The 12923-nt window shown below is 34.3% G+C and overlaps 1 protein-coding gene across 1 annotated transcript in view; it reads right to left on the minus strand.

Annotated features, from left to right (window-relative positions):
* The window catches only part of LOC145667121 (uncharacterized), a 35467-nt gene that overhangs the window by 1542 nt on the left and 21002 nt on the right, over positions 1–12923 (minus strand). The gene's annotated exons all lie outside the window — the stretch shown is intronic.

Genomic DNA, 12923 nt, shown 5'->3' on the forward strand with positions numbered 1-12923 from the left:
GTCATAATTTGTCATTGAAATTAGTACAAAACAAACCGGAGAATGATAAATTTGAGATTTGTGTCCAGGCATTTCGGTGATGGCCACTCCTTATGGTTTGTATCGGCTTCTACAGTTTTTTTTAAACGAAATAATCCCTTGTACAAGAAATTCAGTCATTAAAAAATATGGCATTTAAGTGACAATCGATATCTCCTAATCCCGATTCCCGATGAAGTGACAATATAAGTATACTACATGATCTAATAGGTACTGGTACTAGTATTATTAAAATAAATAAATAAATAAATAAATAATAATATATAAATACAAAAAATATACATACAAATACATAATCACATAATAATATCAAACTATGTTAACTTACTATTTTAAACACAGAAGGGTATGTCCACGGAAATAGGGACAAAAATTCATGAAAGAAATATAGTTATAATTTTTAGTCAAGTTGTTCTTTTGATAAAAAAATATAGTTGTATGTAGCTGGCATCATTATTTTTTTTTCAGAGAAGTACTATTTTCTTATTTTTCCCGTAGGTTGCCTTTCATCTACTAAGTTTTAATGTTGATTATATTATACAAGCCTTATTTATTATTACATAGGTCTTACTTCTTTCTGTCGGTATCCCAAGTAAAATTTCATATAACTGATGAAACCTTTTCTTAAAGTAAAGTTCAATGTTCAACTTAATTAAACTGTGCTTATTTCAAATTATTATAAGTGTATGTTGCTTATACTTAATAATAAAAGACCGTTGACAAATGTAACGTGAGTTACCCGACTCTGTGCATATTCCACTAAAATAAGTAGTCATAAAATGTAAATAAAAATTTAATATTTTTGTCATAATTAAATTATATGTGTTCCTATTTCACATAGTAATGTCATGCACATATCTATGCCAGGACAAAAGAAAATGTACTAAAAAATCACAGGTTCTGAATGTAGGGGAAAAATTTGTAACGTGAGTTACTATAGTAATTTCTTTTCTCCTAGGTTTGCTGTATCATATAAAATGACAATATTTGGTAATTATCTGTATAAATATGACAGCTTTCCTTTTTTTTAAAAAAAATGGAGTTTTTAAGTTTATTGTGGTTAGTATCCTTCAAAATATACGTCATTACGTAACGTGAGTTACCATGGACATACCCAGAACTGGTTCTTAAATGATTTGAATAACACCACTGAGTGTGGTAGAGCGCTTGTTTCTGTTGTTAAGGATCATTGGTTCTATTTCAAGACCTACAATTGACTGATTGAAGACAAAAATCTCTAATACTTTTAGTGTTCCGTTGTTTAATACATTTTTGTTGATGAACAGAATAATAGAGTAAGAGATTTCCTCCATTTAGTCTATATTCCTTTATGATCTACACAGTGTGTTCAATAATTTCCGCGACTACCTCAAAGTAATATACTGAACGATGCCAGAGAAAATTATTAACGATTTACTTTTCTACTATACAACCCTTCCCGCTTCATAAAGGCTTTGGAAACCCGTAGAAAAGTCGTCTATTAGAATTCTGTTTAACACCCAGTCACGCTCCCTTCTCAGATCAGATTTCACATTAGGGAAGAGTATGAAGTCTGCTGGGGATAAATCAAACAATTATGGAGAGTGCTCATGAACTGTGGTCCTTCGTTTGGCCAAAAGCTGACGCACAAGAAAATTGATGTGTAAATCATGTCCATACGGGTTCTGCATCAGTGTATATCTCAGTCACGTTGTTTTTTTTTTTTTTTAACTTAACTGCAACACGTTGTTCCGTTCTCTTAACACTGACAATGAATAAAGAAATACTGACAATGAAAAAAGAAACACTGACAATGAATAAAGAAACATTAACAACGAATAAAGAAACACTAACAATGAATAAACACTGACAATGAAAAAAGAAACACTGACAATGAATAAAGAAACATTGGCAATGAATAAGGACACATTGATAGTGAATAAAGAAATACTGGCAATGAATAAAGAAACACTGACAATGAATAAAGAAACATTCACAATGAATAAAGACACATTGATAGTGAATAATGAAACACTGGCAATGAATAAAGAAACACTGACAATGAATAAAGAAACATTGACAATGAATAAAGAAACATTGACAATGAATAAAGACACATTGATAGTGAATAAAGAAACACTGGCAATGAATAAAGAAACACTGACAATGAATAAAGAAACATTGACAATGAATAAAGAAACACTGACAACGAATAAGGAATGTGAGAGTGCGATGCTGAACAGCATTCTAGTGGATGATTTTCAGGGCCTAGGCCCCCAGTTTTTTGGTGACAAAAATAATTTAAGCTATTATTTATATATATTTGAAAGCTTATGGTAACCTCATGATATACCTATCATGGTCTGGGTTCTGGCTGCCCCCGTTTTTACGTTCTAGATTCGCCACTGGATTCTCCTCAAGCATTCCAGAGCTTCTACGACCGATACCGCGAGTATATGGCGCAGAAAGTAATGTACACTTCTGTCCAGAATTTCTGTCGCATGTTTTTCAAAATCACATAAACAGAAATAACTCTTTTTATGATAGACAATGCCAAACGTCTTCTTAAAAATAAGCAGGAAAAGAAAACACATATTTCCAAAAAATATTTCTATAAAAAGTTAAAAAATGAAGAAGTTATAATTAGTAAAAGAAATCTTCGAAACTTTAATCGCCAAATTATAAGTTCCATTTTCGTAAACGTGGCAAACGCGCAGAGAAATTTACATAGAGAGAGGGAATTTTTTACTTTATTAGAAATACAACGTAAATCTTTCATAAAGTTAGTTAGTATACATATTGCACACCTCTAATAATTATAGTTATTAAACACTTTACACGTAAACAAACAATTAAAAAGAAATAAGCCAGAAAATATATGAAGCGATCAGGCAATTTGTGTTAGTGATTTCCTGATACGCTTCTAGTAAGGGAACAGACTTTAACATGACTTCGTAGAGTAGATGGTTAGCGTCTGCTACGCAAGTATTTTATTTTTATCCACGATCCTCAGTTCCAATCCCATACCCTACACTAACCTTTTTTTGGGAAGTTGAATCGATTGGATAAAACTACATCTCGATATCTCTTACTGTAGACATAACAGATGTTTGCAATCGATTGAGCGTCCCAAGGATAGGTTTCATCTCCTCTATTTACTCTCTGCTTAAATCGGAAGTGGTTCAAATTAAACGTTTCCGGTTTCAACGTTTATGTCCATAGAGCAAAATGGTTATTAGATAACAACAGGCGGTTTCTGAAAACGATCCAGCGTTTCAAAGCAACGTATCATGACAATAGCGAACACTCTACCAAAACCGGGAATGGTTTAAATTTACTACTACTTCCGGTTTCGATACCGATTTCCGTGGAGCAAAAACTGTAAGAGATATCGAGATGTAGTTTTATCCAATCGATTCAACTTCCCAACAGTACGTTCTGTCTTTTAACCATCTATTCAAGCCGGACGCGATTCAAATTAACGATTTCTGATTTCAGTCTTTAGCGCCATAGAACAAAAAACAGTAAGGGTTAGCGAATAATGGCTTTCTGTATGGATTCAGAATCCGAGGAACAGATACTATCTCTGATCTCATTAACCTATTTATAAATATTTATAAATATATTGCTTTAAGTTTGAGTATTGAATTCACATAATTTGGAAGTCTACAGTAGTTTCAAACTGTGAAACGAAATTCACTTGTTTTAGACATACCGGTATTTCGACTTTACAACTTATAAGATTCAACTTTTCATGTCCAGATAATGTAAATAATTATTATAAGGTGAAGAAAAACAGTGTAATGTTTTTCGTTTTATTAAGCGTTCTTTGTAAATGGTATGTCTATTTGTCTCACAACTTAGGTAATATTACTTGTTTTCATTGCACTCCCAGTGCCCCAATTGTCTTACTGAATACCGTATTAGTATTAGAAAAGAAATTCCAGAGGTATGTTTCCTTTCTACTTTACATTGGAATGTGCGTGCATTTTATTTTCTGAAGATGATTAACTAACCAGGCACTACTTATGGACTAATAATAGCACCAAATGTTTTACTACCTTAGTCTAATACATTATTATCTAAAATACTTAAGAATTAGTTGCTGGAAGTATAACGACTCCCTGCAACACCGAGTCTTTATAAAACTTGGACTTACAGATTAACGTCGAAACCGCAACAAATTCACTTCTACTGAGATTCGAATTCGAATGTACCTTACATCTTTCAGGAAGACACAAGGGCATGCTGTATACAAGTAATTTAACAAAAATAGATACTTTACATATACTTGAACCATTCTCAATTTACTTTATAGCAGTAACGTTGAATTCAATATACATAAAACATATAAGACTGATGAAGTAAATACAACTATGATAATAGTATAATCTACATATCAAGGATGCACTTAATATTTCTATTTTAACACTCGTCAGACTGCTTGAAGAAAACCCTGAAAGTTTCTACATTTATTTATTTAATAGCAGAAATATCTGTTTTTTGAACGGGAAGATGTTTATTTGAGAAATATTTCAAAGGTTCATTTAAACCTCCTTCCTCTCCTTACGATGGGAATTTCAACTAAAGGGATCTCATGAAAACTAGCAAGGGAAAATTAGACTTAGATAAATGATCCTCGGGGCCATATTTCGCGACATAGTAGTGCACATTTAAAGTGTTAATATTACAAACTGGGAGAGCGCAGTAGCCAGAAAAAAGCAAAAAAAAAAAAAAAAAAGTCTTAAAGTTTCTGACTCGCCGAATATATGATACGACGTGTTAAGTTGTCAAGTGACGGTGCGTGACAGAATGAGGAGCATCTACACCTCACGTACAAAGGGTCCCGGGTTCGATTCCCGCTCGAGTCTCTTTTTATTTTAACAAATAAAGTGGCCATTTGTAACTATAAGTAAAATGTTAATTCACCATATGTTTGTAATGCATAAAGCAATAGAAATGTTCAAATCAGTTGTAAAAACCTTGCAATGTTCCATGTTAACTAGCAACAAAATGTAACCTATTTCGTAACATATTGATATCACGAGTTATATTATGGTTACCTCAGTCGTTGTATAAAAAATGTCTTTGACATTTCGTATATGAGTCAATCCATTCTAAGTGATCAAGCATGTGCCGCTCGACCATCTTCAAAAAATCTATTTTTTTCATGAATGTTTAATCTATATCAGGGTACTTCAAAATCACAATTAATTATTTTTTACAACATCGCATGGCAACACAACGGCTGCCGCTATTTTGCGTTCTTTCGATTTTAGGCGTTTACGTTGTTTTGAATATCTCAGCATGTATTAGTTATACCAAATTGAAAACTGCTGGACGTCTCCAACTTGTGCAGAGCTAAAACTTTGATCTCTTAACATTTTTGGCTAAAACCACTCGAAGGGGGTGAAATCAGAGTTTACAGTAGCAATATTTTTGGACATCGAAGACATGTTAGGGAAGAGAAAACAGCTGACGTAGAGGCCTAAATTTGTGTGAGCATGTAGTCTCGGGTTATAAGATGATAGACAAAAATTTACAGACCTATAGCTGCTCTCAAAGGCCTGCAAAAATCGTAAAGTTGGGGAATTATGCCAATTTAGCATGTTGCACTGTCCAATATCTCAAATGGATGAAAAAATCTGAAATTTTGGGAATAGTTGGTCCTTTAGTATATCATAACACACAACAAAGCGCGTTTTGTGTTTTTGAGCAGAAGGGGGTTAAATTATTAAGTAATGACGACATACTCTATGAGATGTTGTTTTCATAAATTCAACTGGAAATTCGTTGTTGTGAAGTAAAATAATGTTAGTCCAGTGAAGGCTCTCAATCTCGTTTCTTTCCTCTAATTGTAACACTGTCTTATCACACCCACAACAGCACTGGTGAAGAATGCCGCTATCAGCAGAAGGTGAGGAAAGTCAAAATACACACTTGACAAAAAGTCCGTAAGTACTCCTTGCTCTTGCTGCTTCCTATATCAATGATATTCTATTATGATTATTCTTGTTTTAACTGTCAAGTCATGCAGAAGACTGTTGTCCTTTCGTTTGATCTACATTCCCAAGTCAGTGAACACTTACTCGCTGTAAACACTGAGGGCCCGGGCCTTAAGTGATATATACTTTGTAGGCCCAAGTCCGGCCCGCATGCAGACCTCTACAACGCATACGGTTGCTGTCCACCCCAAAACCCATTATGCAAATCTTTTACACAAAATGTCCCCATTCCCTGATTAGAAGCAGAATTTGTTACAACGTTTAGATATATGGACACTTATTTCTAATAAGGAGTTTATATACCGAATTTCGTCTTCCTAACATGAGAAGATTCTGAGATTCCAATTTTTAACATAAGAACTCTCTCTCTCTCTTACCTTAGGATACGGATTTAAATAAAAGTAATGTGACAAGAATCCGACAGGAGAACAGTGCTATTTATGTTCATAAAATAATTTAAAATTATTTTTTTTAAAGATTTAATTCTGGATTATTTGGAAATATTCAAATAAACTAGAATGAAGAAGATGATACTATAGAGCATTATTATAACAAAACGTTGTTTAACGAATTGACAGTATCAACCTTTTCAACAAAAAAGTGTAGGGTATGGGATTCGAACAGATGATCGTGGATAAAAATAAAATACTTGCGTAGCGCACGCTAACCATCTACTCTACGAAGGCATGTTAAAGTTCTTTCATTAGTAGGCGCAAATCAGAAAAACACTACCATAAATTGCATGATCGCTTCGCATATTTTGTAACATTTCTTTTTAATTGTTTGTTTACGTGTAAAATATTTAATACCTATAATTATTAGAGTTGTTCAATATGAATAGTAACTAACGTTATGAAAGATTTGCGTTGTATTACAAATAAAGTATAAAATTCCCTCTCTCTATGTAAATTTCTCTGCGCGTTTGCCACGTTTACGAAAATAAAGCTTATAATTTGGTGATAAAAGTTTCGGAGATTTCTTTTATTAATTTTAACTTCTTTATTTCTGAAGATTTTATAGAATTATTATTATTATTATTATTATTATTATTATTATTATTATTATTATTATTATTATTATTATTATTATTATTATTATTATTATTATTATTATTATTATTATTTTTGAAATATGTTTTCTTTTCCTACATATTTTTAAGAAGACATTTGGAATTTTCTATCATAAAAAGAGTTATTTCTGTTTATGTGATTTTGAAAGACATGCGACAGAAATTCTGGACAGGAGTGTACATAGAAAACTAAAGTGGTAATTAATTTTTCTGGCATCGTTAAATACTTTTTTTCGAACATTGACTGCAGTATGTTGTTGCAATCTCCTAACACTGACAATGAAAAAAGAATCATTGACAATGAATAAAGAAACACTGACAAGGAATAAAGAAACATTGACAATGGATAAAGAAACACTGACAATTAATAAAGAAATACTGATAATGAGTAAAGAAACAATGACAATGAATAAAGAAACTCCGACAATGAATAAAGAAACATTGACAATCAATAAGAAACACTGACAATGAATAAAGAAACACTGACAATGAATAAAGAAACACTGACAATGAGTGAAGAATCACTGACAACGAATAAATGAAATCTGTAGTTTTACGTTGCATGCTTATGCCGGCTACGCGAAAGGAGACGGTGACAAGAAATCAGAATGTGTCAGTACGGTGCTGAACAGCATTCCAATGGATGATTTTCCTCAAGCATTCTAGAGCCTCTACGACCGATACAGCGAGTGTGTGGCACAGGAAGTAATGTATGTAGAAAAGTAACATGGTAATATTTTTTCTGACATCGTTAGTTTTTTCTCTTTACCTGGAGGTGGTCCCAGAACTAATTGAATGCACTATGTATGTCTGTACAACTTCCGTTTTTTGGGGTGTGTGTGTGTGACGTGTTTCAAAATGGTCGACAAGCTCCTTCGTGTATAACTGCTCAGTGTACACAGTTCGGATCCCACGTAAAGCTGTAGGTCCACATTTAAAATAGCCTCGCTGATGAAAGGGATACTAAAGTGAAAATAAAATGGGGTCTACAATACAATCTAATCAAAATGGACCATGGAGCATTAAGGAGCACGATTCAAATATTTGAAGAAAGGAAAACTGCATTTGTCTCCTATTAAAAATTGAAATAAAAACGACTTCATTATAAATTGCTAAGAACTTGTAAAGCACGGAATTATTTTACAATAAAATCAGAATCGTTTTAAAAGAATCGAGTTTTACGAACACTAAAAATAGACAACTTTTATAGCATACATAAACTCTTAAATCCTACTGCTATTGCATATTGAAACAAAACACAAAAGAAAGAAAGAAAGAAAGAAAGAAAGAAAGAAAGAAAGAAAGAAAAATTGGATACGTTTAAAATTGTTTCTTATTCAATGTTTTTTTTTTTTTTTTTTCTAAATGTGAAAGTAAATTACATGGCACGAAGTCCCAAAGCGCTTTAGCCGACCATATTATGCTTTCATCGTATTTATTTATGTAATGATCTGTTAGCGTTTCTTTCACATAAATCCCCTAACTGTCTTCAGTACGCTAGATAAGGGCAGCGGCAGAACTCTCACCTCTGGTGCTTGGAGCCATTTGCTCGATCCCAACTCCACCAAGTGGACTTTGAAGTGGACAAATAGTGTAGGCGAATTTTCTCCAGGTTTTCTTGTTTCCTCTCATTTGTGTCATTCTACCATCACCATTCATCTCATTCTCACCGTCTCCCTTAGCCAGGGATAAACATGGGACGTTAAACTAAAGCATATTAGAACGCTAGGTGAACAGTGATCTGTTTTAGTCATCTGGTTTTCCCCTCTACTGATCAGAATTTACACTTCTAGAGTATTTGGGATTTTTCAGATATAGGGTTGGCTTTGGTAAGCGCTCCAAAGGCCAGCGTTTCTTACATTGTAGTAAGTGGACCAAAGTAGTCCTTGAAGTCTGCCCTGGTAGTAGTCTCACAAAGCAGGGTACCTCGGTGTAACACTCCGATTGCACAGACATAAAGAACATCAAAAATGAAGCGACACGTATTTTTTTTATATCGGCATAAGTTGCACGTATGCGAAAGAGACGCAGATTTATCTCAATGCACGAAGATGGGATAACACGCAGGAAGGATGCAAACGCCGTTTGTATAGGCAGCCAGCGAGACAGTACTGCGCAGTGGGTTGCATATATCGGGTAATGGGAACAAAAATTCATAGCACAGTAGACGGTAATAGCAGCTGCTCCACATACGTAAGATAAACAGCAACAGTAATATCAGTAACACGCATGAATATCAACATTACATAAATACGGAAATACGCCTATAACATTACAGTAATAGTAACATTTTTGATTTGTGTTACTACTGCCTACACACAATTTCATTTCGAACATCCATCTTATCATTGCTCCCATTACACGATATATGCAACCCGCTGCGCAGTACTGTCTCGCTGGCTGCCTATACGAACGGCGTTTGCATCCTCTTTGCGAGTTCTATCATCTTCGTCCATTGAGATAAATCTGCGTCTCTTTCACGTACGAGCAATATGCGCCCAAAGCAAAAACTTATTTTCTGTTTTCGTTTCTTCTTTCTTCCTATTCCTTACCATCCTTTTCCCTCATTACCGTAACACATTTTGACAATGTTGTACATATGATTGGTATATTTCCGGATGTTCTGGTTTCTTCTCATGGGTGTTTTCTGCCTTATTGCCTTGCTTCGACTATGGGTAGTATTTCCGATATCTCTTCTCGTTCTGGCTATATTCCCCATAATCTCATTATGACCCCATTTTTATGCCCCTATTTGACCCTTTCAATGTGCTTGTTGGCCGATATAAAAAAAATACGTGTCGCTTCTTTTTTGATGTTCTTTATGTCTGTGCAATCTCATCACAATCGGCGCGTTACACCGAGGTACCCTGCCTTGTCAGATTAAATATTAGTCCAAGAAGACCAAGGAAAAAAGAAAAGAAAAGAAAGAAAGAATTTTAACTGAACATCATCATAGCACACATTTTACAGTAGTTGAGAATCTCACAAGGAACGGACATGAACCTGTGATCCGGACATCCGAATCAAACCTAGTCTATTCGATAAACATAACAAAGATATGTTCATGCACAAAAAATTAGGTACCATGGACAACGGAGTAAGTCCCTGAGACCTATTAACCCTGTTAGTATAAAGAAAATCGTAGACTCGCAGTGAAATAACTATTTAGCACCTCTGGCCCCAATACATAGCACCTCTGGAGAGCTTGTTTCATGCTGAAGGCAATGATCTATAAACCATGACTTTCCACCGAACAGTGTTGATGCAATAGCTATTTCACTGCGAGTCTGTGATTTTCTTTATACTAACAGGGTTAATGGGCTCCAGGAGCTTAAATGAGCTCCATAGCACCTAACTTTTTTGTGCATGAACATATCTTTGTTATGTTTATCGAATGGACTAAGTTTTATTCGGATGTCCGGAAAACAGGTTTATGTCCGTTCCTTGTCAAATAACTTATACCAGACCTAAAATAGATTTACCTATAATTTAGTCAGATAAAAATAATACAAATTATAATAGTTTATTTAGACGTAATATCATAAAAATTGTTTATAGATTCAATTGTTAAAATATCTACTATGTATTTTCTTCTATTACCCTATACTTATCATAAAATTGTGTGTGTGTGTGTGTGTCATCAGTTTTCGTATAGAAAGAAGTTACTGGAGCCACTAAATTTAATAAACAAACAGATATTTACCAGATCTAATTCTGTGCAATACCTTTTCTTAATTTTCAGCTCGAGGATTGGATTTGATGGAGGTGAAAATGTATCCGACGACGTGTGAACGTTTTTTTGCGGTTACTAATAACGCCTTGTGTGCATGCAATCCCCATTATATCGTTGGTGTACGGGGTTATATAACAGCATAGGATAAACACCTGGGAACGGAGTAAAAACATTTTGTCCCCTCTCTTTTAATCGATGTTCTGAATTATGATCTGATAACAACGAATGCTTACAGCTAGTACCAAATATAAAATAAAAGGAAATTTAATTAATGCTATATTTAATCTTCAACTAACGATCGACCGTTATGGAAGTTAGGTTACGTGTTCTTTATCATCAACGACTGTAATCATAATCATAACAGAAATACGAAAGTCATTTCAAAAGTTCTGTACACTTGGAAATAAATAATTTATTGTATAAAATAGCTTTACAGGCCTTCAATATAATCTTCATTCTTGTTTATGACAGCTTCTCAACGTTTTGGTAAACCGGATACGATACCTTCTTTGTTGAGCTGTATGATTACTCGGGTCAACTCTCTGGAAGCATCGTCAGTTGTATCGAAACGTTTTCCACGGAATTATCCCTTCAAATTAGGAAAGAAATCAAAGTCTGGTGGGCTCAAATCAGGATTGTATGGCGGGAGGGGTAGTATTTCCCATCCATACTTGTCAAATGGGAGCTTTCTACTCTTCACTCAGATCATGCGGAAATCATCTGGCAGCGATTTTTCTTATCTCTAACTTTTCAGTAATGATTCTGTAAACTGAACTGACAGATATTCGGGCCTTATATGCAAATTCCTCACATGTTTTTCGTCGATCCTCTCTCAAAATGCCATTCATAATAATTTCTGAGGTGAGTCTGTTGCAGTTGATGGTCTTCCACTTCTTGGGTTGTCCACAGTGCTTACACGACCTTCACGGAAACGAGGTGACCACCGTGATACAGCGCTACGATCCACTACACTATTCCGCAAATTTCTGGCAAAGCATTGTAAACTTCAGTTATATTCTTTCCACGTAGAGTTTCGATTTCGCTATAGGAACGCTGCTCACTATGTGTAATCCGACTTGAGTCGGGTCCACCTTCCATTTTACACTGAATTTCCCACAATACAGACACACGAACCTGCAAACACAGACATAACTGTCAAGCCCAAACTCTGACTTACAACTGACATAAAATTGAACTAGATCACACCACTTAAACGGTTGCGCTGTGTGCAAGACATTTGAAATGACCCTCGTAATATCAACAATAGCATAATAATTGATATATCACTAATGTATTGTTATTATAAAATTATAGAAATATGAACAATTTTGTATATGAAAACATCTCTAGATTGTGATTTTAGAAATAAATGGAATATGTACGTAATTAAAAGGAACAAACTGTTAAGAACGGCCGACAATGGATAGGAGTGGTATTTCATATTGTACTGTATTGTATAGTAGTTCGGCAGTCGTAACCGAAGTCGCTCGTAAATTGAAGTCTAACAGTATGTTTAAAAAATGTAAGTATACTGGTATTAACATATGAAGTGTTCAGTGCAGAAGGGAATCAAGTCCTTTTTTCATGTACTTAAGCGTACTGTACAAACTTGATGTCTCTTTTCTCACAACTTCGGAAAATTGGACTTCATTCCCTCGTACTCTGAACGCCCCTGCTAAGAATAATTTTAAGAAATTAATTTACATTTGATTCATCAGGGAACAATGCTGGGGTGTTCCGTGGAACATTCTAACGAAAGTTGACCTCAATTAAAAAAAACGTTAAAAGCAGAAGTGGCTTATTTTTATCACTTCTGGTTTGAATATCACTTTCACTAATGAATTTGATTCTTAACTTCTGACATCCTGACGAAAATTAATGGTGAGCAATCGAGTAGTTCTTGAGACATTTTGAATGACAGGACGAACGGAAGGATACATGGACAACAATAAATAGACTATAAGTAGGAAACTACTCTCCTAATTGATCTGTTTTTCACCGAAATTTCTTTCGTTGATAAAAGAATAAACTTAGTAAACAAAATTGCTTTTCTATAAAGTCTCTGTATGAATTGCCACTTGCTGATGTCCTGTCTTCT

Source organism: Thermobia domestica, chromosome 12 (genome assembly GCF_964235325.1).
Source record: "Thermobia domestica chromosome 12, izTheDome1.hap1.1, whole genome shotgun sequence".
Lineage (NCBI taxonomy): Eukaryota > Metazoa > Arthropoda > Insecta > Zygentoma > Lepismatidae > Thermobia > Thermobia domestica.